We start from the raw sequence: 24,313 nt of genomic DNA on the forward strand, positions 1-24,313 counted from the left end.
ATTACTCAAAGAGGAACTTCAAACCCCCCTATCCGTCTGCTTCTTTTTTTCCTTCATCGCCTCTTAACTGTTATGCAGGGTCTTCTTCAGAATGCATACTCACCTGCCAGCCAATCCAGCATTGTCCTCCTATATCCACCACACACCAAGTCCAGCACCACCATCGTCCATTCCAAGTCATCGGGAGCTGGCTGTCTCTGTCAGGTTCTTGCAACCAGCCCCCCAATGACACACCACCAGATCCACCCTCCAGCTGTTGCTGAAACACCTTCCAGCACCAAACCCTTATTTCTAATTTCCTACTGTTGGAAGTACATGGCTAATGGTGATACATAGTTACTTAGTCAGGTTGAAAAGACACAAACCCATCTCGTTCAACCTATAGAACAAAGATATAAATAGAAAACCTCCATATGCAGAATACTTTTTCCACAACTGATCCAGAGGAAGGCAAAAAAAAAAAACCCTATGAAGCATCATCCAATTTATTCCAATGGGGACAGCATTGTTCTTATAGGAGGACAACAAGAGAATTAGAAGTCATACTATCGAAAAACTACTCAAAGTGGAACTTCAAACTCCCCCAACCATCTGCCCCCCCCCCCCCCAAATCACCTCTTAATTGTCATGCAGGGTCTTCTTCAAAATACATACCCACCTGCCCAGCCAATCCAGCGTTGTCCTGCTATATCCGCCACTCTATTGCCACAAGCTGAGACCAGCACCATCATCTTCCCTTCCAGGTCATCGGGAGCCTGCTGTCTCTTTCAGGTTCTTTCAACCAGCCCCCCAATGATACGCCATCAGATCTACCCTCCCGCTTGGGTGTGTCCCTGCTCCTGAAGCCTCCTGGGTAATGTGGCGGGGGACAGGAACATAACTTCTAGCATCAAATCCTTATTTCCACTTTCCTACTGTTGGAAGTGCACAGCTAATGGTCATACATAGCAATATAGTCAGGTTGAAAAAAGACACAAGCTTATCTTATTCAACCAGTAGAACAAATAAATACATAGAAAATCTCCATCTTATCTTATAACCACAGCTGATCCAGACGAAGGCAAAAAAAAAAATAATAGCATATTCCAAATTACTCCATTGGGGGAAAAAAATCCTTCTTGATCCTCCTGAAGGCAATTGGATATTCCATGGATCCACACGTTTTGATACTGTAAAATTGCCAAAAGAAGAGAAAGAGCCATTACTCAGCCCATAGATCTCAAAGTTTTAATGAGATCATTTTGCAATGTTAATAAAAAAAATTGCAAAACTAGACATAATACACCAATATTTTGGGGCCACAGTGGACTCCTTTCTCAAGGTGATAGCCAGCCAGAGAAAAGAGTTCTGCCGTGGCCCTAAAATTTTTATTTTTGAAAATTTTTGTGTTATCATTGTGAAACAATCTCATTAAAATTTTGAGGTCTATGAGTTGCGTGCTGGCTCTTTTGTCTGCTTTTGGGACAAGAAATTTTAATTTTCACCAAGGCAAGAATTGGAGGCAGGGCATGGGCGGGAATAAAAAAAAAAAAAAGAAGAACCCTTCCCCCCAAAAAAACAAATTTTTACTGTCTATTCCAAAGGGGGGGGGGGAGGGGTAATACAGGAAGGAAAATTCAGTTTTGGAAAGTAAAAGTCAACTTTAATGTTAAAAGGTGTCAGCAAGACCTATGTTGCATTTCTTTGAATCATTTCATATAATAAGCACATTGCCTATACACTATATTACCAAAAGTATTGGGACGCCTTTACACACACATGAACTTTACTGGCATCCCAGTCTTAGTCCGTAGGGTTCAATATTGAGTTGGCCCACCCTTTGCAGATATAACAGCTTCAACTCTTCTGGGAAGGCTGTCCACAAGGTTTAGGAGTGTGTCTATGGGAATGTTTAACCATTTTTCCAGAATTTGTGAGGTCACGCATTTGTGTGGTCAGGCACTGATGTTGGACAAGAAGGCCTGACTCGCAGTCTCCACTCTAATTCCTCCCAAAGGTGTTCTATCGGGTTGAGGTCAGCACTCTGTGCAGGCCAGTCAAGTTCCTCCACCCCAAACTCGTTCATCCATGTCTTTATGGACCTTGCTTTGTGCACTGGTCCAAATCATTTGGTGGAGGGGGGATTATGGTGGGGGGTTGTTTTTCAGGGGTTGGGTTTGGCCCCTTAGTTCCAGTGAAGGGAACTTTTAAGGCGTCAGCATACCAAGACATGTTGGACAATTTCATGCTCCCAACTTTGTGGGAACAGTTTAGGGATGGCCCCTTCCTGTTCCAACATGACTGACACCAGTGCACAAAGCAAGGTCCATAAAGACATGAATGAACGAGTTTTGAGTTGAAGCTGTAATAGCTGCAAAGGATAGGCCAACTCAATATTGAACCCTATGGACTAAGACTGTGATGTCATTAAAGGTCACATGCGTGTAAAGGCAGGCGTCCCAATACTTTTGGTAATATAGTGTATGTTCCCGAGTAATGTTGGAACTGGAAACCTAAATCCTAGTTGTTATAAGAAATATAATAAAATAGTTATTCTCCTGGTCTCCAGCTGGCAGAATTTAGCCTCATCATATGTAACTAAGCCAAAAAGTAAACTGGAATCAAATACTCAAGCTTGTACTTTTCAACAATTAAATCCCAATCCATCAGTAGATTAACCCTTTTCGCTACTGTACACGATACACCATTTATGATTTGCTCAGTTCTCTTTTATAAAGTATACCTGTACATTTTTAAAACATATAAAAAATAAAGGCTTATTGCACCTTTTCGATTACTTATCTTTTCAGTACCTCCAAGGAATACTAAGCAACAGAATAATCTTTTACCTTTGGCTTCTCTTTTAATACAAATTGAAAGTTGTCATCCTAGGTTTAGGTCAGTGTGTAAACATTGCTCGGTCACAGGCAGCCTGTCTGTGTCTGCACTGTTACTGGAGACAGGGACAGCAAACAAGGAAGGCATCACATTGCTGTTTGATTCCGAGGGGTGATTTACTAAAGGAGTACATTTATCACTTAGTCAAAGTTCACTTTGAACACTCAAACGTGTGCGGTAGGAACAGGGGCGGACTGACAACTCATGGGGCCCCCGAGCAATAGGAGATTATGGGGCCCCCGGGCAATAGGAGAAGATTATGGGGCCCCTGGGCAATAGGAGATTATGGGGTCCCCAGGCAATAGGAGAAGATTATGGGGCCCCTGGGCAATAGGAGGTTATGGGGCCCCCAGGCAATAGATTATGGGGCCACACAGTATACACACACACACATACAGTATACACACAGACACACAATAAACACCCACAATATACACACACAGTATACACACACAGACACACAATAAACACACACAATATACACACACACAGTATACACACACAGAATACACATACACACACTAAAACGGCACTGGAAAGGTTGGGGCAGCTATAATCTTGGGATTTTTAAAAAAAACACAGACTTTTACATACTGTCCCTGGTTTTATTGAGGCTGGCAACCCTGATGGGGCCCCTTAGTGGCATAGGGCTCTCGGGCAGTGCCCGAGTGCCCCAATGGTCAGTCCGCCCCTGGGTAGGAATAACAAAAAATTAATTTCCATAGACATGGCTGGATGATTGAAGTAGTTATAGGTTCAGTGCGCACTTCCTGGTGGCTTCACATTCACCGGCGCAAGTCTGCGTTGACTAAATAAGAGGTTATGTGTAACAATTCTCTACAACCACCAATCTCAGTGTATCCAGTCTAATGCTACTGTTTTAGTTATCCTTCAAGTGTCTTCTGAAAAGATAACAGCAACTGTATTTGCCAATGATGCACTCTCCCTTTCCTCTATTTCAGCCTTTATCAACTTTTTTTTACACTCAAGGAACCCTTGAAATAATTATTGTAACAGGTCTTGAGGAACCCTTGCTAGAAAGGATTATAGCTACAGCTCAAGGTACATTAGCATGATGAATATGTTGGAGAAAGTCTTAAATAAAAGGATAAGTAATGTGGTATACCTAGTGTGTATTTGACACCAAAGGAAATTCATTGAGTTAGCAACCCATGACAAATTATTTTTAGTAATCTTAAATGAATAACAACTGCAGAAAATAAAGTCAGAGAGTAAAAATGGTATTGTCCTCTAACATTGGTGGTCACTGTAGAGGTGACTCTTTACATTGATGGTTAGTGGAAAATTGTCCAGTGTAGGTGGGAGATCAATCCACCTGTCGGGTTAAAGCCTGCTAAATCAGCTGAGATGTGAACCATGTATGGGTAGGCTTATTGTACCCAAGTTGATTAATTGATAGCTGCTAGCAATAATCACTGTCTTTTCCTGGTGGCAGGGATGACTCCCTGCACCCCCCCCCCAGTCTACCTGTGTTGATGGGGGAATTTGGCAATTTTCTCTCCTACAACCAAAAAAATCACATTGTCTATGGCCGGCTTAGGTCTCTGGTTACATCCCACCCTGAGGTGTGTCATGGGTGGGGGGGTGCTTCCTTTTGTGTATATAGCAACACCCTAGGTTCAGGCCCGGATTTACTCCCTTTGCCGCCCCAAGGCCGGGTCCTTCAATGCCGCCCCCCCCCCCCCACACACACACACACACACATACACACACACCACGTCCTTTATCGATGACTGCTACAATAGATTGATTAAAAACATATCTCCATACACGAGAACACTGAAAATAACTGGCTTTAATTGTACAGACTAAAAATACTTCATGGTAAGCGCGCGAGGGGTAAGGATTTTTCGCAGGCAATTTTTCAAGGCAATGGCTGGTGTTAGTGCTTCAATCATCCCCGGCACCATGGTTGGTATGGTGTCAGGATGATTGAAACACATTATTTCTATCTTTACATTGTAATATAAACTGAAATAGTTCAACTCACCATAATGCAGAATCATTGGGAGCCCTGAGAGTGTCACTTGCCACCATCTCTTGTCACTTGCCACTATGCCTGCCACCAGATGGGGATGTCACTTGCCACGCTGCCTTCCACCAGATTGGGATGTCACTTGCCACCATGCCTGCCACCAGATGGGGATGTACTTGCCACACTGCCTGCCACCAGATGGGGATGTCACTTGCCACTATGCCTGCCACCAGATGAAGATGTCACTTGCCACGCTGCCTGCCACCAGATGGGGATGTCACTTGCCACGCTGCCTGCCACCAGATGGGGATGTCACTTGCCACCATGCCTGCCACCAGATGTGGATGTCACTTGCCACCATGCCGGCCACCAGATGGGGATGTCACTTGCCACGCTGCCTTCCACCAGATGGGGATGTCACTTGCCACACTGCCTGCCACCAGATGAGGATGTCACTTGCCACTATGCCTGCCACCAGATGGGGATGTCACTTGCCATGCTGCCTGCCATCAGAAGGAGGAGGGCGGAACAGCGGTGCGGGCAATGAGAGATGTCATCTCTCTCCCCCGCCGCCGCACCGCTGACACTACTACCTACACTCGATTTTTTTAAAAATGGCGACGGGCGGCGCAAACACGCTACTGCGCATGCGCCGCCCGGCCGAGCGCTTACGAGCTTTCCCAAGCCCGGCCGGCTTCGGAACGGCGCATGCGCAATTGCGTGGTCGGCTCGCGGCCATCTTTTCTATGGGCACTGGTGCCCCTAATAGACTTTAATGGGCAGCACGAAAGGGGGGGGCGGCCGCGAAGTCGCTGCAGGAGCGGCGCCGCCCCTACACCACTGCCGCCCTGAGGCCTGGCCTCGGTGGACTTGTGGCAAATCCGGCCCTGCCTAGGTTAAAGTGAAACAGATGTAAGGGAAAGATTAGTCTGATGCAGTCACCATGTAGGCCTGAGGGAATCTATGAGAAAGCCTCCTTCGGTATACCCTTGGACATTCCTAAAGAAAGGGACCAAAATCAAGGACTATTACTGGAAAAAGTTGTTCTCTTAGAAAGACTGTGTTGTGTTCCCCGGTGATTGCAATTTTCTACTAAGTATTTGAGGAAGCAGGTGAAGGTGCTGCTAATGGCTCGAAGTTGTGATGGTTCAGCGTAACTAAAGTAAAGCATCTGAAAAAACTGTTGGTGTAGGCAATCCTTCATTCAAGTGTGTTGGAAGAGGGTCCCAGGCTGGGAGAATGTAGGTAACTAAGATGGCGGGAGGAGCCTTTGGCCAACTTGACGGGAGCAGGGCCATGGATAAGGGGGTACCACTGGTCCTCCTGTATAGGCCCCGGGCCAACAGGGGTGCCTAGGCAGCCAGTTGAATCGGATGTAGGCAGGGATGGTGATCGCTGCGGCGGGGGGGGGGGATACTGGAACTGATCCCCTGTATGGCTCTCTCTGCAACTCTCTGGTATCTTCTCCTCTTCATCTCGAGGTTGCGGCAGGAAGAGGTGAAGATGCCAGTTTTCAGCTGATGCAGAGAGAGCCATACAGGGGATCAGAAACTTGCAATCGCTGGGGAATATCACACAGTCTTTCCAAGAAAACAACTGTTCCAGTAATGCCTTGTACACACAAACAGACTTTTTGACCGGACTGGTCCGACGGACCGAATCCGGCGGACAATCCGACCCTGTGTGGGCTTCATCGGACCTTCAGCGGACTGTTTCTGTCAAAAATCTGATGGACTTTAGATTTGGAACATGTTTCAAATCTTTACGTCGGAACTCCGCCGGACCCAGTTCCTATCAAAAAATCTGCTCGTCTGTATGCTAGTCCGAAGGACGAAAACCGACGCTAGGGCAACTATTGGCTATTGGCTATGAACTTCCGTATTTTAGTGCGGTCGTACATCATCACGTACGAATCCGTCGGACTTTGGTGTGATTGTGTGTAGGCAAGTCCGTTCGTTCGAAAGTCCGTCAGAAGTTCGTCAAAAGTCTGTCGAAAGTCCATCGGAAGACTGTCGGACCTTTGTTGCCGAAAAGTCCACCCATGTGTACAGGGCATAAGAGTACTTGATTTTGGTCCCATTATATAGGAGTGTCTAAGGGTCTACCCCGAAGGAGCTTTTTCGTAAATTCCCTCAGGCCCACATGGTGACTTCAACAGTCAAATCCTTTCCATATGTCTGTCTCACTTTAACCTAGGGTGTTGTGTTCTCCTCTTCTTCCTAGTATCATAGTAGGTACGGTTGAATAAAAACAATAGTCCATCCAGTCCAACCTGTGTAGGTGCACGTGTGTCAATGTCTATATATCCCATATCCCTGTATGTCGTGTTCGTTAAGATGCACATCTAAAAGTCTCTTTTGCCCTATTGCCATGACAGTGAAAAACCCCCTTCGCAGTTTAAGGTTAAACTGCTCCTCTTCCAATCTCAATGTGTGGCCCCGTGTCCTCTTACACTCCTCGTGACTATATATTTTTTTTCCTATGCTGGGCTGGGATTGCCATGGAGGTATTTGTAAATCGCTATCATGTCCCCTCTCAAGCGTCTTTTCTCCAGAGAGAATAAATTTAGTGCTTGCAGTCTTTCCTTGTATTCAAGCTCCTCCAGTCCCCTTATTAGTTTTGTTTCCCTTCTTTGGACTCTCTCCAGTTCCAGCACATTCCTTCTGAGGACTGGTGACCAGAACTGGACAGAATACTCTAGATGTGGTCTTTTTAAAGTGGTAAGATTATTGTTCTGTCTCTGGAGTATATCCCTTTTTTATGCATGATAATATATTCTTCCTGCTTTGGTAGCTGCAGGTTGACATTGCATGCTATTGCTCAATCTGTAATCTACTAGGACCCCCAGATCTTTCTCCATCCTTGTTTCCCCCATCGGTTTTCCCCCTAGTGAGTAGTTTGTATTTATGTTTTTTGCCCCCCAGTTGCATTACTTTACATTTCTCCACATTAAACCTCATTTGCCATGTAGTTGCCCACTCCATTATTTTGTTCAGGTCTTTCTGTAAGATTTCTATATCCTGATTTGAAGTTATTGCTCTGCTTAATTTTGTGTGGTCCGCAAAAACTGTGATTGAGCGATTGAGCTATTTATCTCGTTCTCTATATCTTTTATGAATAAATTGAATAGAATCGGTCCCAAGACAGAACCCTGGGGCATCCCACTTACCACTCTAGACCAATCTGAGTACACATTATTTATCACTACCCTTTCGACACGCCCCTGTAACCAGTTTTTAACCCAAGAGCAAACGTTATGGTCCATGCCTACAGACCTCAGCTTATAGATTAAGCGTTTATGGGGGACTGTATCAAATACCTTTGCAAAATCCAGGTACAATAAATCCACGGGCCTTCCCCTGTCTAGATGGCAGCTCACTTCCTCGTAGAATGATAACAGATTGGTCTGGCAAAAACAACCTTTCGTAAACCCATGCTGATGACTACTTAGGATATTTTTTTTCTCAGTAAATTCTTGGATATAGTCCCTTATCATCCACTCCAATAAGTTACCAATGATTGATCTTAGGCTAACTGGCCTGTAGTTCCCAGGGATTTGTCTCTGTCCTTTTTTAAATATTGGTACCACATTGGCTTTACTCCAATCAGCTGGTACTAATCTTGTCAGTATGCTGTCCGCAAAGATTTGAACAATGGTCTGGCTATAACCTGACTGAGTTCTCTGAGGACTCTCGGGTGTAAGCCATCTGGTCTTGGTGATTTATTTGTATTAAGTTTATCTAGTCTTTCCTTCACTCCGGCCTCTGTTAGCCACAAGGGTATGCCCTGTGATGTGCCACCAACAGTACTTCAGCGGTCGTTATACCCCTCCTTTTCCTGTGTAAAAACTGAGGAGAAGAAGGCATTTAGTACAGTTGCCTTCCATGTGTCATCCGTAACCATCCTCCCTTCCTTGTCCTTTATGTGGGAAATATGCTCTGATTTTGCCTTTTTACTGTTAACGTATCTAAAAGATTTCTTCTGATTTTTTTTTTACTCTCCTCCACTATGTGTCTCTCATAATCTTTTTTGGCCGCCCTTATTGCATTCTTGCACCTCCTATTGCATTCCTTATAGTGTTTGAATGCTGACAATGACCCATCCCTTTTATATTGTTTAAAGGCCATATTTTTTCTTTTTAATGAGGCTTTTAACATTACGGTTTAGCCACCCAGGCTTAGCCTTCACTCTTCTATATTTATTGCCCATTGGAATGCACTGTGTGATACCTTTGTTTAATATGCTCCTAAAGCATTCCCATTTTTTTCCGTGTTCAATGTTCCCAGGATTTGGTCCCAATTAATGTAATGTAGTAATGACCGCAGTTCAGAAAAATGGACTTGTTTGAAATTTAGTGTTCTTGTGCTACCCTTGTGCCTCCTTTTTCTATGTTTCACGTTAAATGTGATCATCCTATGATCGCTAGATCGAAGGTTCTCCCGTATTTCCACATCCGAAATCAGACTTGGATCGTTCGTAATTAATAAATCTAGCAGGGCATTCTTCCTAGTTGGGGAATCTACCAATTGGAACATGAAGTTGTCATGTAAGACATTTGTGAAATGATGGGCCTTTAATGAGTGAGCTGTCCCCTCTGCCCAGTCAATATCGGGATAATTGAAGTTCCCCATTATGATGACATTTCCCTTTCTCGCTGCCATTTCCAACTGTGATAGTAGGCCCAGCTCTTTCTTCCTCCTCCTTTAGGTTACTGAGGATGCGGCAGTGATTGCTCCCCTGTCACACCCTCCCTGTGCACCATACGTGTCCCCCTGCTGCCCAAGCCCCTCTGTGTGCCCCCCCCTATCCCGGAGTACTTCCGGCTTCCCTCCTCTCCTTACTATTGGCAGCTGCAGGCACACAATGGAATCCTTCAGGATGGACAGTAGAGGAAGGGTCCGGTAAAGCCCCTTCCTTTCCTGAATGAACACAATGAGTGATCAGTACCAATCTCACTCACTGTGTTCATTCATAACTGAAGCATAGTAAACTGTGTTTATTTGATGGACGGGGGGGGCCTGTCAGATTGGTTGTATGGGGCCCTGTGGTTTCTGACAGCAGCCCTGGTGGGAGCTGGGGGTATATTTGGAGCCCCTAGCATCCCCAGGAGGAACCCAGGATGAGAAACACTGCTCTAATCACATAAACCATTCTTTTCCTCTTACTGACAGTACAAAGCAGAAAGGAAATGTAAAAGTTACCAGCACCATTGTATCACAAACCCATTCCTTGCGCCATGCACGTGTTATGGCTCTACATAATTATACTGTATAATACCAACAAGATAAATTCATGTTCAAATTTGATGTCCGCGCTTGTAATTTGTGCCCAATGCAGAAAAGTCATAATAAATGTGACATCGCATCCCATCATTAAAATTATGCTTTACCACAAAACTTATTGATATTGCAGTTGGAACCCATTTTAGTTTTCGGCAGTTGGGTTCCCTGTCCAAGAGTGTACATCTGTCAAATGCGCTAACAGACCGGAGAAGTGAAAACCAAAATGAAATTTGACTATTTATTTGCAAATAGATGGTTTCCATTCCACGAGATTAACACAATGGGAGAGCTTACGCGGGAGCCCTGCGATTGCCAAGGGTCGTACAGCGCACATTAACGCCTTGTAAAAATCATCCTCATTGTGTTATTGGCAGCAGGGTCAATAATTACAAGGAGCCTATTAGTACGAGCAGAGCCTGATCAAGCCATTGCGGCATTATGTATGCACACTAGTCTAGCCTGGCCCTAAAACGCGAATTGCAAACCTCCCTGCCAACAGGGTACTTTAATGTTATCACTGCCATTTATTTTATGGCTTCCCATCCCTGAGCTTAGATCAAAAGGGTCGATAGAGAGACAAGTTCCTGGATGCAAAAAATATCATTTGCATCGCGGCTTCTGAAATCCTGGATGTCAGGAATGTGGACTAAAATTCAGAATTAAATATTTGTGTTACAGAAAGGAAATTTCTGCCAAATGTATCAAACGTCTAAACTACAAAAGAATCATTTTGCATGCAAAAAAAAAAAAAAATTAATGGCAGCTTTCTGCTACCATTTGGGATAATGGATATTTTTATCCAGTTCACCTTGTAGTGAAATAAACATTATTTAACTTCGTCCATCTATCCCGTACAGCTGGACAATGGCTCTTGTGTTTGGCATCTGTTCCAGTCTAAAGCCTTCTGATTATGGCCGATTACACGAAGCATTTTTGCTCGTCATATCTATGTTCTGAAATGCTGGACCTTCTCAGCTACCTCCGCTCGCAACAAGGTGAATGAAGTGGCTATCACATAAAAGGTCAGGGATTGGTGGGCAGAAAGAAAAAAAGGCACAAAACCAACCCAAATAGGGTAAAACGTACACATAATTTAGGATTTTCATAATCAGGCTGAGATTATCTGAATGCTCCTCTGCCATCATGTTGACTATGGGCTCAGTAGACTTCTGTTATACAATGCAAAAGATAAAAATTAAACTCAGAGCTGCTCCTTTAACTCAAACCAATATAGTATTAAGCAAACCTATATCAACATATACAATATCATGATATAGCTTAACGACATGATATAAAGTTGATATAGGCTTGGTGCAAATATAAAGTGCAAAACATATAATATATATAAAGTGCAATAATATAAAGTCCATTCAATATGGTGTGCTGAACTTGTAAACAGTTGTGGTGATGGTTCTCAGGTGCTCCCCTCCTGGGTCCCCATTCACCAGAAAAAGGCAGTAAATACGTCTGTAATTATCTCCAGATCAGCATCTCCCGTCAATGGTAACTGGATTGTATGGACACTACATAGGGATAACTCCTATCTTCCACCGGTGTGATTAAAACATATGGACATCCTGGATCCTTCCCATCTTAAGCTTCTGATGACGCCCAGTGGGAGGGACGAAACGCGTCAAGCTGAGGAGACCTGGTGACCATTGTTTGCCATACGTCCTTATGGGTGCCTGATCACTGAGTAAGATGGGAAGGATCCAGGATGTCCATATGTTTTAACCACACCTGTGGAAGATAGGAGTTATCCCTATGTAGTGTCCATCAATCCAGTTACCATTGACGGGAGATGCTGATCTGGAGATACTAACAGGCGTATTTACTGCCTTTTTCTGGTGAGTGGGGACCCAGGAGGGGAGCACAAATAGTAACCTGAGAACCATCAACACAACTGTTTACAAGTTCAGCACACCATATTGAATAGACTTAATATGATTGCACTTTATATATATTATATTTTTTGCACTTTATATTCGCACTGAGCACTTTATATCATGTCGTTAAGCTATATCATGATATTGTATATGTTGATATAGGCTTTCTTAATACTATATTGGTTTGGGTTAAAGGAGCAGCGCTGAGTTTAATTTTTATCTTTTGCATTTATCGGGCCTTTCACCTTTCACTTTAGCAGCAGCCCATATTATATTATAACATATTCCTTATTTCCATGGCGCGGGTTCTTTCTTTCCTTTACTCTGTTATACAATGCTGATCTGCTGGTAATATGAAACTTGTCAACTATCTCTGTTCATTTGCTTGAATGCTTGTGAATATTGTTTGGAAATTTTAATAAAAATGATTGAAACAAAGATTATTGGAAATTATGTAGAACAGTAGTGTCCAGCTCCAGTTCTCAATGATTAAGCCTTGCTGTGGGTGAAACACGTTGGGGACGTGGCTTTGGGTGGGAGTTGTGCTGTCATTGCAATAAACCTTGGCTGGAGATGAAGGTCTTTGGTGTATGGCCTGTTCTTTGGGTGGTGGATTTCAGTTCTCAAAGATCACATACAGGCCAAGATTTCCATACATTTGACTTTTTGTAAACTGCACATTAATGAATTTATTGCTGTTAGAGAAATACTAAAAGGTCAGTGTAGATCCAAACCCTTGAGGGCTGGAGCTGGACACTACTATGGTAGAAGATCTAAAATAGATTGCAAAACAGATGGAGGATTTTGTTATAATAATAACCTGGCACTATCCTCTAAATTATCCAATAGAAAAAAATATAAACTTCCCATAAAGCCCCCCCCCCCCGAGAAGAAACAGGGGGAAATGAGAAAAGAGGGGATTTTTATGTGCCACAAAGCCAGGAAGAAAAGATTTCCATAAACTACATATTTATTTCAAAGTTAAAAGCACTCAGATATAAAAACATATATCATCAGCTACAATCATATATCAAAAGTGTACATCTGGACATTCATAAAAGAGGATGGGTGGATGAACACGTTTCGCTTCTAAAAGCGTCCTCAGGATCCACTGCTTTATAATGTCGTAGCTGGCAAATGACACAATAAATCAATCACTACACAATAAGTTTATAACACACATATATATATATATATATATATATATATATATATATATATATATATATATATATATATATATATATATATATATATATATATATATATATATATATATATATATAACACACATGAATATCATAAAACAAACATTTACCAAATAACAGAATAATTAACAAACAGCTGTTGAAGTTTTGAAGGAAATAAAAATAAGATTGAAAAGGGGCAGAAAAAAATAGATAAAATGAATAAACAATATGTCCCTGCACTGTTTCTCAAGTGTGACACTAGTGTTGACACTAATGCCGCGTACACGCGAGCGGATTTTCCATTGGAAAAAACTTGGATGGTTTTTCTGACGGAATTCCGCTCAAGCGTGCCTTGCATACACACGGTCACACAAAATTTCTCTGAACTTTCGACCATCAAAAACGCGGTGACGTACAACACTACGACGAGCCGAGAAAATGAAGTTCAATGCTTCTGAGCATGCGTCGAATTGTTTCCGAGCATGCGTAGGAATTTTGCGCGTCGGAAATTGTACAGACAATCGCATTTTCGGATAGGAATTTTTTCCGACCGAAGAATTGAGAACCTGCTCTCAATCTTTTGCTGGCGGGAACTCTGCCAGCAAAAGTCCGATGGAGCATACACACGGTCGCATTTTCCGACCAAAAGCTCTCATCGGTCTTTTGCTGGCCGAATTTCCGATCGCGGGTACGAGGCATAAGGGGGAGAAAAAAAGGCAGGAGAAAAATGGCGAGGCCACTCCCAGAAAAAAAAAGGGGGGGGGGAGAAGGAAACCAACTTACTCAACACACAAATATAACCAGTGTACACCTGATTGAAACAGTGCTCACTGGTTGAACGCACTTCCCTTGATGTTGTTGAAAACAAAGATAAATGAAGGGGGGAGTGACACCATGAGTTGCTTGGTGTCACTGGTAAATGGTCATCATTTTCCAATACTGATTGCTGGACAACCAAAGTGTGAACAGAAGTCAAACATGATGCTATGCATGTACCAAGATAAATGTGATTGATCCCTAAGGGTGATTTTACATGAATAGTATTACTATACAGAATTTATATTGCGCCAACAGTTTGCACAACGCTTTCCAATATAAATGGACACAGTTCAATTACAATACAATAAAATACAAGAGGATGAAGAGGGCCCCGATCATAAGGGCTTACAATCTAATAGGGTGGGGCAAGTGGAGTCGTTAGGTGGAGGCGTGATAGGCTTCCCTGAAGAGATGAGTTTTCAGGGACCAGAGTGGGAGATAGCTGGACAGAATGAGGTAGAGAGTTGCAGAGGATAGGAGAGGCTCTGAAGAAGACCAGGAGGTGAGCATGGGAGGAGGAGACAAGATTGCTGGAGAGCAGGAGGTCCTGGGAGGAGCAGAGAGAAGAGTTTTGGGTGACATTTGGAGACATGATTGGTGATGTAGCTGGGGGCGGAGTTGAGAATGGCTTTGTATGTTGTTAGTATTCAGAATTTTAAATATCCCGCTGGACCACGCCGCAACTGCATGCCAAAGACTAGGCTGCATTACAGTCCTATTGACTCGAATGGGGCCAACTATGACATGCTGTATAGAATTTGCCACAGCAGTGTAGACATACAGCACATCCCTGTTGGTCATGTTACCTTCATAGTAGGCCAGGGGTCTCCAAACTTTCTAAGTAAGGGGCCACTTTATTGACCTTCAGACTTTAGGAAGGCCCGACTGTGGCCATTGGTAGTAGAAATTGTACTGGCGACGGCGTCAGTGGGAGTAAAGAGTGCATCTTTGGCATTAGGGGGAAGAATGGTGCCCCATTGTTGGTGTCAGTGGGGAGAATAGATTGTTGGTGCCAGTGGTAGGAACAGTGCCTCATCATTGGTGTCAATGGGAGAAATAGTGCCCCATTGTTGTTGTTAGTAACTAGAAGTAGGCCCCTTTTGTTGGTGTCAGTGGTAGGAATAGTATATTGCATTAGTGGCAGGAAAAGTGCTCCAAGGGCCAGTTAAAAGCAAGCAAAAGGGTGCATCCGGCCCCTGGGCCACAGTTTAGAGGCCACTGCAGTAGGCGGTCGGAGGTGGTAAAAACACGGATCTGTGTTTACCACCTATCCATCGCAAGTGTGAACCAGCCCTATGTTATGGTTGAAAGCCAAACACAACTATATGTATATATATGCAAGCACACACACAAACATATGTATGAAAAGGTTCATTTATTAGAAGGACCTCTTTGGTAACCTATTAGTGATCCAGTAAGGCGCATATAATCGCAGGGCACAAGGGGTTATGTCATTAAGGAAACAAACTGTCAGCAGGCTGCACTCAAGAGCCTCGTGCCCCCTACGCTCATGTAAATGGGTTTGTGCTCACCACGGCGGTCTCATTCACACACTGTTCAGATGGAAGGCAGAATCTGTTAAAACAGATTTTCACTCTTAAAGTCTACTCAGCAGCCAGCTCAGCACTTTTCCCACTTGATTTTAACAGCAATGCAAATATGTGCTGCATTGAACAGTAAAGTCTTCAGAACTTTCGCACTGTAAAAAAAAAAAAAAAATGCAATGGCTACCTGCCGTAATCAAGAATACCAATGTAACTAGCATGATCAATAAATGTGACGGAATGCAAAGATATTTCTCATAGCAACCTTCAAACAATCTTTTCATTTTCATTTAGGTTTGGCCACGATTGCTCATCAAAGTTCTCCAAACTTCCCAGTTTATCGTTGCCTGATATTAAAATCACAAGAATAGCCATTGGATGCATTTGTAATGGAGTGATCGGGGGGGAAGGGCCTTAGTCAGGGAGGTGACCAAGAACCCGATGGTCACTCTGACAGAACTCCAGTGTTTCTCTGTGGAGAGAGGAGAACCTTCCAGAAGAACAACCATCTCTGCAGCACTCCACCAATCAGGCCTGTATAGTAGAGTGGCCAGATGGAAGCCACTCCTCAGTAAATGGCACATGACAGACCGCCTGGAGTTTGCCAAAAGGCACCCGAAGGACTCTCAGACCATGAGAAACAAAATTCTTTGGTCTGATGAAACAAAGATTGAACTCTTTGGCTTGAATGGCAAGCGTCATGTCTGGAGGAAACCATGATCCTGATGTAAGGTGGGCTCTGATGGGGGCCTTGATGTAAGGGGGGCTCTGATGGAGGCCTGGATGTAAGGGGGTCTCTGATGGGGGCCTTGATGTAAGGTGGGCTCTGATGGGGGCCTTGATGTAAGGTGGGCTCTGATGGGGGCCTTAATGTGAGGTGGGCTCTGATGGGGGCCTTGATGTAAGGGGGGCTCTGATGGAGGCCTGGATGTAAGGGGGTCTCTGATGGGGGCCTGGATGTAAGGGGGGCTCTGATGGGGGCCTGGATGTAAGGGGGGCTCTGATGGGGGCCTTGATGTAAGGTGGGCTCTGATGGGGACCTTGATGTAAGGTGGGCTCTGATGGGGGCCTTGATGTAAGGTGGGCTCTGATGGGGGCCTGGATGTAAGGGGGGCTCTGATGGGGGCCTTGATGTAAGGTGGGCTCTGATGGGGACCTTGATGTAAGGTGGGCTCTGATGGGGGCCTTGATGTAAGGTGGGCTCTGATGGGGGCCTGGATGTAAGGTGGGCTCTGATGGGGGCCTGGATGTAAGGGGGGCTCTGATGGGGGCCTGGATGTAAGGGGGGCTCTGATGGGGTCCTTGATGTAAGGTCACCGGACCAATCACCTGACCAATACCAATCCTACAGTGAAGCATGGTGGTGGCAGCATCATGCTGTGGGGATGTTTTTCAGCGGCAGGAACTGGGAGACTAGTCAGGATTGAGGGAACAATGAATGGAGCAATGTACAGAGACGTCCTTGATTAAAAACTTGCTCCAGAGCGCTCTGGACTTCAGACTGGGGCGAAGGTTCATCTTCCAACAGGACAACGACCCTAAGCACACAGCCAAGATAACAAAGGAGTGGCTACGAGACAACTCTGTGAATGTCCTTAAGTGGCCCAGCCAGAGCCCAGACTTGAACCCAATTGAACATCTCTGGAGAGATCTGAAAATGGCTGTGCACCGACGCTCCCCATCCAACCTGATGGAGCTTGAGAGGTCCTGCAAAGAAGAATGAGAGAAACTGCCCAAAAATAGGTGTGCCAAGCTTGTAGCATCATACTCAAAAAGACTTGAGGCTGTAATTGGTGCCAAAGGAGCTTCAGCAAAGTATTGAGCAAAGGCTGTAAATACTTATGTACATGGGATTTTTTGGGGTTTTTTTATTTTTAATAAATTTGCAAAGATTTCAAACAAACTTCTTTCACGTTGTCATTATGGGGTATTGTTTGTAGAACTTTGAGGTAAATAATGAATTTAATCCATTTTGAAATAAGGCTGTAAAAAAAAAAAAAAAATGTGGAAAAAGTGAAGCGCTGTGAATACTTTCCAGGTATGCACTGTATCCAATAACTGTGTGCCTATGGCCCCAATCACACTTGCGCGACTCCAAAGTCGCACGATTTCCAGTGTGACATTAGAGTATGACTTCAGGTGTGACTTTGATCTGCCTTTACACTCTCTGGACCAAAGTCGCAATCGAAACTTGCATCAAAATAGTGCAGGCGCCTTTTTCAAAGTCGCTGTGCCTTTAAGTTGCACCGATTTGAAACGGGTGCCGTTGAAAATGTCCAAAGTTGCATGACAAGTGGCACAAGTGTGAAGAGAGCCTTACAAGTGTAATGTGTGCTGGTTTTACTTCCAGACTGGCTGGCTCTTTTCTTCCTGATCTCAGCCCTGAACGGTAAGTGACGTCAGGGAGAAAGAAGCAGCCAGATCTGTGTTCTTGTGTTTACAAACGCAGCGATCTCTCTGCCGTGGTTGCCCACAGCCGTCGGCAGGTTCACAGCCAAAATAATTGGCCTTGAGCCTGCTGACAAACGTGATTGGAAGAGAGAAAGGTTAAAGGGCCACAGGGCCCTAATTCGGACTTTACAGGCAAGATGGACAATGATATAGTACAAAAAAATATTTTTTTATTAACAATAAGTTATATCAAACAGGTCAAGTAAAAAAAGAATTAAAAAACATACGCTAGGCATATGATAGTAATGAGTATCTAGTGTAAACAAGAGCGTTGACACCAAATAAACGTCAGTGAGCCCCTGTGCGTCAATGCCTTTTCGCTGTTTGGCTTTGTCAGGACACACTTGGGGGGTAAACGGCAGTGAGCCCCTGTGCGTCAACGCGTTTCGCTGTTTGGCTTTGTCAGGACACACTTGGGGGGTAAACGGTAGTGAGCCCCTGTGCGTCAACGCGTTTCACTGTTTGGCTTCGTCAGGACACACTTGGGGGGTAGTTGGAAGGAACAGGTCTCACTATCAAAGATAAAATAAATCCATCAGACATTATGTTACAATAACATATGATTAAAAAACTTTCAAAAGTCGCTGCTGAAAAACCCGTGCTGTGTCCAACCACAGCATGAGCGGTAGGTGGCGCACCTGTAAACCCGGAAGTTCCCCCTCCACATACGGGTACTTTGTGGGGGGAACAAGGAAGCCGCAGGCCAGCAGTAAATGTTTAGCTGCTGGTCGGCAAGAGGTTAATTATATGTTGTTTTTGGCATTTATATGGTTATCAACAATAGCAGTTTATTGGTTACCAAGTTTATGATTATTCTTGAAGAAACTTTTGATTCAAACCCCCTACAACCCCCCCCCCCCCCACCCCATTCCCACTCAGATCATAATCTCACATTTCTCATTAAAACTGCCGCACTATTATCATGCTCAATTATTCAAAGAACTTTTTTTTTTCTTTCATTTTATGGCACTATGTAAAGTTTGGGGGCTTTTTTTTTTTTTTTTTTTTTTTTTTAGAGCCTTGTCATATCTTGCAACCATAACGTTCCCAACAATGATTTCAGTCTCTCATAATCTATATACAAATTGTTTTTCCATGCTGCACACTTTACATGCTATATAAATGCAAATTATGAATACTGGGATACCGGAGAAAATGAACAACATGAAACTTCAATACGGGGAGACAAGGCTGAGAGATCTCAGAAAAAAAAAAAAAAAGAACTGTACACGTGGATGGAAATGGCAACAGCGTTATAAAGGGTTCTGCCGAAATAAATTGCACAAAATTATAAACTTTCCTATAATAATAATAATAGGAGAATAAAGTAGGTCATAAGAATGCATTTGAAGAGTAGCGCTCAATGTACAGAGCCGGAATACCGACAAACACAGCGCTGGAGACTTACAAAGAGTACCGTGCTATAGACACACTGTACATAATCTACAATGTCCTTTCTTTTTTTGGATTGATTTTTTTTTTAAAAGCGCAACTTCAGCCAATTTTCTAAAAATAATTTTGATAGAGAAGATTTGTTTTCTGTCTGGGGGAATTTACCCTCAATTCCCATCTCAGGGTCACTTTAGGGTCTATTTATTAAAAAAAAATATAAAAAAAAATTGTAATAACGTTTGTTCTGTGAGAATTGGGCAAAAACAAATGTTCTAGGCTATTTTCTCTTCTTAAGAAGAGCTGTAAGGGGGACTCTGATGAGGACCCTGATAAAAGGGGGCCCAGAAGTAAGGGGGGCTCTGATGGGGGCCCTGATATAAGGGGGGTCTGATGGAGGCCCTGATGTAAAGAAGGCTCTGATGATGGCCCTGATTTAAGGGGGGTTCTGATGGGGACACAGATCCCTGTTGTAAGGGGGGTCTGACGGTGGCCCTGATGTAAGGGGGGGTTCTGATGGGGACCCTGATGTAAGTGGGGCTCTGATGGGGACCCTGATGTAAGTGGGGCTCTGATGATGGCTCTGATGTAAGGGGGACTGTTATGGTAGCCCTGTTGTAAGGGGAGCCTCTGCTGGGGGCCTTCATGTAAGGTGAGCTCTAACGGGGGCTCTGATGAAAGGGGGCTCTGATGTAGGCCCTGATGTAAAAGGGGATCTGATGAGGGTTGTGATATAATGGGGCCCTGATGAAAGGGGAGCTCTGATGAGAACCCTGATGTAAGGGACACTCTGATGGGGGCCCTGATGTAAGATAAGATAAGGGCTGTGATATAACGGGGTCCTGATGTAAGGAGGTTCTGATGGGGAACCAGATCCCTGATGTAAGGGGGGCTCTGATGGGGGCCCTGACATAGAGGGGCTTTGATGGGGCCCTAATGTAAGGGGGCTCTATTGAGGACCCTGATGTAAGGGGGGTTCTGATGGTGACCCAGATCACTGATGTAAGGGGGACTCTGATGTAAGGGAGGTTCTGATGAGGGCCTTTATTTAAAGTGGGCTCTGATGTAAAGGGGGCTCTGATGGGGACTCTGATGTAATGAGGGCTCTGATGAAGACCTTGATGTAAGGGGGGCTCTGATGGGGACCTTGATGTAAGGGGGGCTCTGATGGGGACCTTGATGTCAGGGGGGCTCTGGTGGGAACCCTGATGTAAGGGTGGCTCTGATGGGGGCCTTGATGTAAGGGGAGCTTTCATGGGGGCCTTGATATAAGGGGGGGCTCTGATGGGGGCCTTGATGTAAGGTGGGCTCTGATGGAGGCCTTGATGTAAGGGGGGCTCTGATGGGGGCCTTGATGTAAGGGGGGCTCTGATGGGGGCCTTGATGTAAGGGGGGCTCTGATGGGGGCCTTGATGTAAGGGGGTCTCTGATGGGGGCCTTGATGTAAGGGGGTCTCTGATGGGGGCCTTGATGTAAGGGGGGCTCTGATGGGGGCCTTGATATAAGGTGGGCTCTGATGGAGGCCTTGATGTAAGGTGGGCTCTTATGGGGGCCTTGATGTAAGGTGGGCTCTTATGGGGGCCTTGATGTAAGGTGGGCTCTTATGGGGGCCTTGATGTAAGGTGGGCTCTTATGGGGGCCTTGATGTAAGGTGGGCTCTTATGGGGGCCTTGATGTAAGGTGGGCTCTTTTGGGGGCCTTGATATAAGGGGGGCTCTTATGGGGGCCTTGATGTAAGGGGGGCTCTGATGGGGGCCTTGATATAAGGGGGCTCTTATCCCAGTACAGCTTATTCATTAATTTAGTATTTATTGATCTATACAGATGAATATTTTCAGCCTGTAAATATTTGTAAAATATATGATGTGGCCCTTGTAATGAAAGATTTGGACACCCCTGTCCTAGAACACCAGGAAGGTAATCCGAATAACATTTCATAAGAAAAGAAACCCTCACAATATGTTTTCTGTATTATAATACATACAAAATCTGACAATACTGATCTGTCCAGCACTCCTCAGCAGCCGGGGAAGTGCCATTTACATTATATGGGTGTCAGAGCTTATTTATCTCTGTTGGAAAATACTGCTGACATTTGCCTATACAGACCAGAAATTCCGGACGAGCAGAAAGTTTGGTTATGCGCCAACGGCTTTCCATTTTTCTTTAGATAGATGATAAATGATCCTCGGCTTCACTGTAATAATTACTGCTTAAAACAACACAATGACAATAAAAATAAATAAAAGTGCAATGAAGCCGATCAGAATCCTGCAGACGTGGTGACAGCTGAGCAAAATCCAACCAATAGACATCAAGTACCACCGCCGTTCTGCAAATTCGAGGGGTATGGAGGAATCCTCTACAGGGAGCCGTCTAGCCTGGGGGGTGGGGGGAATAAATTACTATATTAAATTGGAACTACGGAATATGCAATCATCATCTCAATACAGGGTCCCCCAAAGTTTGCAGTGCAAGGGCCACATCAAATGTTTTATAAATATTTGTGGGCCAGAAAAAAAAAATCAATTTTAAAAGAATCAATTAATATATTTTAAATGAATTTTACTTTATAAATAAATAATATACTATTTTTATTATGTATAAGTATATTAATATATATATATATATATATATATATATATATATATATATATATATATATATATATATTATTATTATTATTATTATACGAGATTTATATATATATATATATATATATATATATATATATATATATATAAACGTTTTAATTAAAGTTTTTTTTTTTTTTTTTAAGGAAAGAATTCCAAAATCAGGTCACCCCCTACATCAGAGCCCCCCTTATATCACGGGGTGTTAGGCCCCCCTTCGCTCCCCCCAGCCTCAAGTGCAAACAAGCCCTAAGTAAATCAATCAGCAGCTGAAAATGCTTAAAAAAACTGAGGGTGTAATATCGCTATTGCAACTTGAAGTGGTAAAAAAAGCCCCGAAAAGCAAACATTTATTAAATATTGCAGCTTACCAATTCTTAGATGTGACGGCTGCATTCCTTTTCCTTTTGTAGGCTTTCTTCTATTTTCATCTAATTTATTTATGTAAAACCATTATACAAAAATAATTATTTAAAAAATTTTTTTTTTTTACTGTAACTGCTTATAAAGTATTAGCAGATGTTGAGCTTCAGTTTGTTAGTGTATCTAAATCTGCTAGCACATCTAACACCCCCCCCCCCCCCCAAGGCTGACAATGCTGCTGTCCAAAGGTGCCTTCTGTGCTCCTTCATCCAGAGTGGGGGGGGAGAGCGCTCTAATACCATGTTTCCCCGAAAATAAGCCCTAGTTTAAAATGTTTGTAAAATCCTATAAACCACTCTATTACAGTAGTATATAATGTACAATGTGTGTGTTTCTGTAATTTAATTGCGGGGAAGAGAGCTCCGGCGGGTCACAGAAGCGCAGAGCGGCGATATAACGAAGGTATTTGGCACAGTTATATTACATAAACACACATTGTACATTATATAATACTGTAATAGAGTGGATTATAGGATTTTACAAGCATTTTAACTCAGTTCACACTGGGGATTCCTGACAGGCAGGGAGGGAGAGGGGGAGAGAAGACAGCACATTGCATGGTAAGACCTACCCCGAAAATAAGCCCTACTGTGTCTTTTGTTGCCAAAATTAATATAAGACCCGGGCTTATTTTCGGGGGAAACACGGTACAGTTGGTGTGTTACTGGCCTGATCACCAGGTGAAAACAGAGGGGAAAAAGCCTAAAAAAAAAAAAAAAAAGAAAACTAACGCAGCCACCACATCTATTGATTGGTGAACTGCAATTGTATGAAATTTTTGGTTTTGGGGTTTAATACCGCTTTAAGGAATCAGAGCCACGGTTTGTCTTCACCAATATTCTGTATCTTCAGGGCTTCAAGCGCACTCTTGCAGTGGACATAGAATAATTTAGTGCGGCAAATATCCACCCAGAGCGGGGTTCGGAAACAGCAAATTAAACCTCATTTCAGCAAACCCTGGCAACTGGAAGTCTTTGTCTTTGTATGCGGGGAAACATCCTGCAATTTGTTAAATTTTAATTTTTATTACATCGACTTGGCAGTTCAATGTCGTGAAGCGTTTATTAAAAATTTAGAGAACTGTAGCACAACCTACAATTAAATACCTACTTCTGCCGTTTTTTTTTTTTTTTCCTTTTTTTTTTTTTTCCTTTTTTCTCCTTCCATTAAAAATCGATGAAATGTAATTTTCCCTTTTTGGAACAAAGAAGAGTATACATGGCAAGACCACTAGAGGGCAGCAATCTAATGATGGAGATTGGGCTACCCCACATTCTGTTCTTTAGAAAGCTACTTCCAATGTGGACCGATATGTAACATTTCTGAGATCAGATATCAGCCTGATATTCTGAATTACACCTAATTTACCGAAAACGGAGGCCATCATTGGCTGGGAAGAGGTACAGTGCTTTGAAAAAGTATTCATACCCCCTTGACATTTTCCACATTTTCTCATGTTACAACTAAAAACATTAATACATTTTATTGGGATTTTATGTGATAGACCAACACAAAGTGGCACATAATTGTGAAGTGGAAGGAAAATGATAAATGGTTTTCAATTTTTTTCACAAATAAATATGTGAAAAGTGTGGCGTGCATTTGTATTCAGCCCCCTTTACTCTGATACCCCTAACTAAAATCTAGTGGAACCAATTGTCTTCAGAAGTCACCTAATTAGTAAATAGAGTCCACCTGTGTGTAATTTAATCTCAGTATAAATACTGCTGTTCCGTGAAGCCCTCAGAGGTTTGTTAGAGAACCTTAGTGAACAAACAGCATCATGAAGGCCAAGGAACACACCAGACAGGTCAGGGATAAAG

General features: G+C 43.4%; 1 protein-coding gene across 4 annotated transcripts in view; it reads right to left on the minus strand.

The window, feature by feature from the left end:
* Positions 1–24,313, minus strand: part of PKNOX2 (PBX/knotted 1 homeobox 2) — a 763,496-nt gene that overhangs the window by 465,969 nt on the left and 273,214 nt on the right. The gene's annotated exons all lie outside the window — the stretch shown is intronic.

The sequence above is a fragment of the Aquarana catesbeiana genome, linkage group LG10, assembly GCF_042186555.1.
Source record: "Aquarana catesbeiana isolate 2022-GZ linkage group LG10, ASM4218655v1, whole genome shotgun sequence".
Classification (NCBI taxonomy): Eukaryota; Metazoa; Chordata; class Amphibia; order Anura; family Ranidae; genus Aquarana; species Aquarana catesbeiana.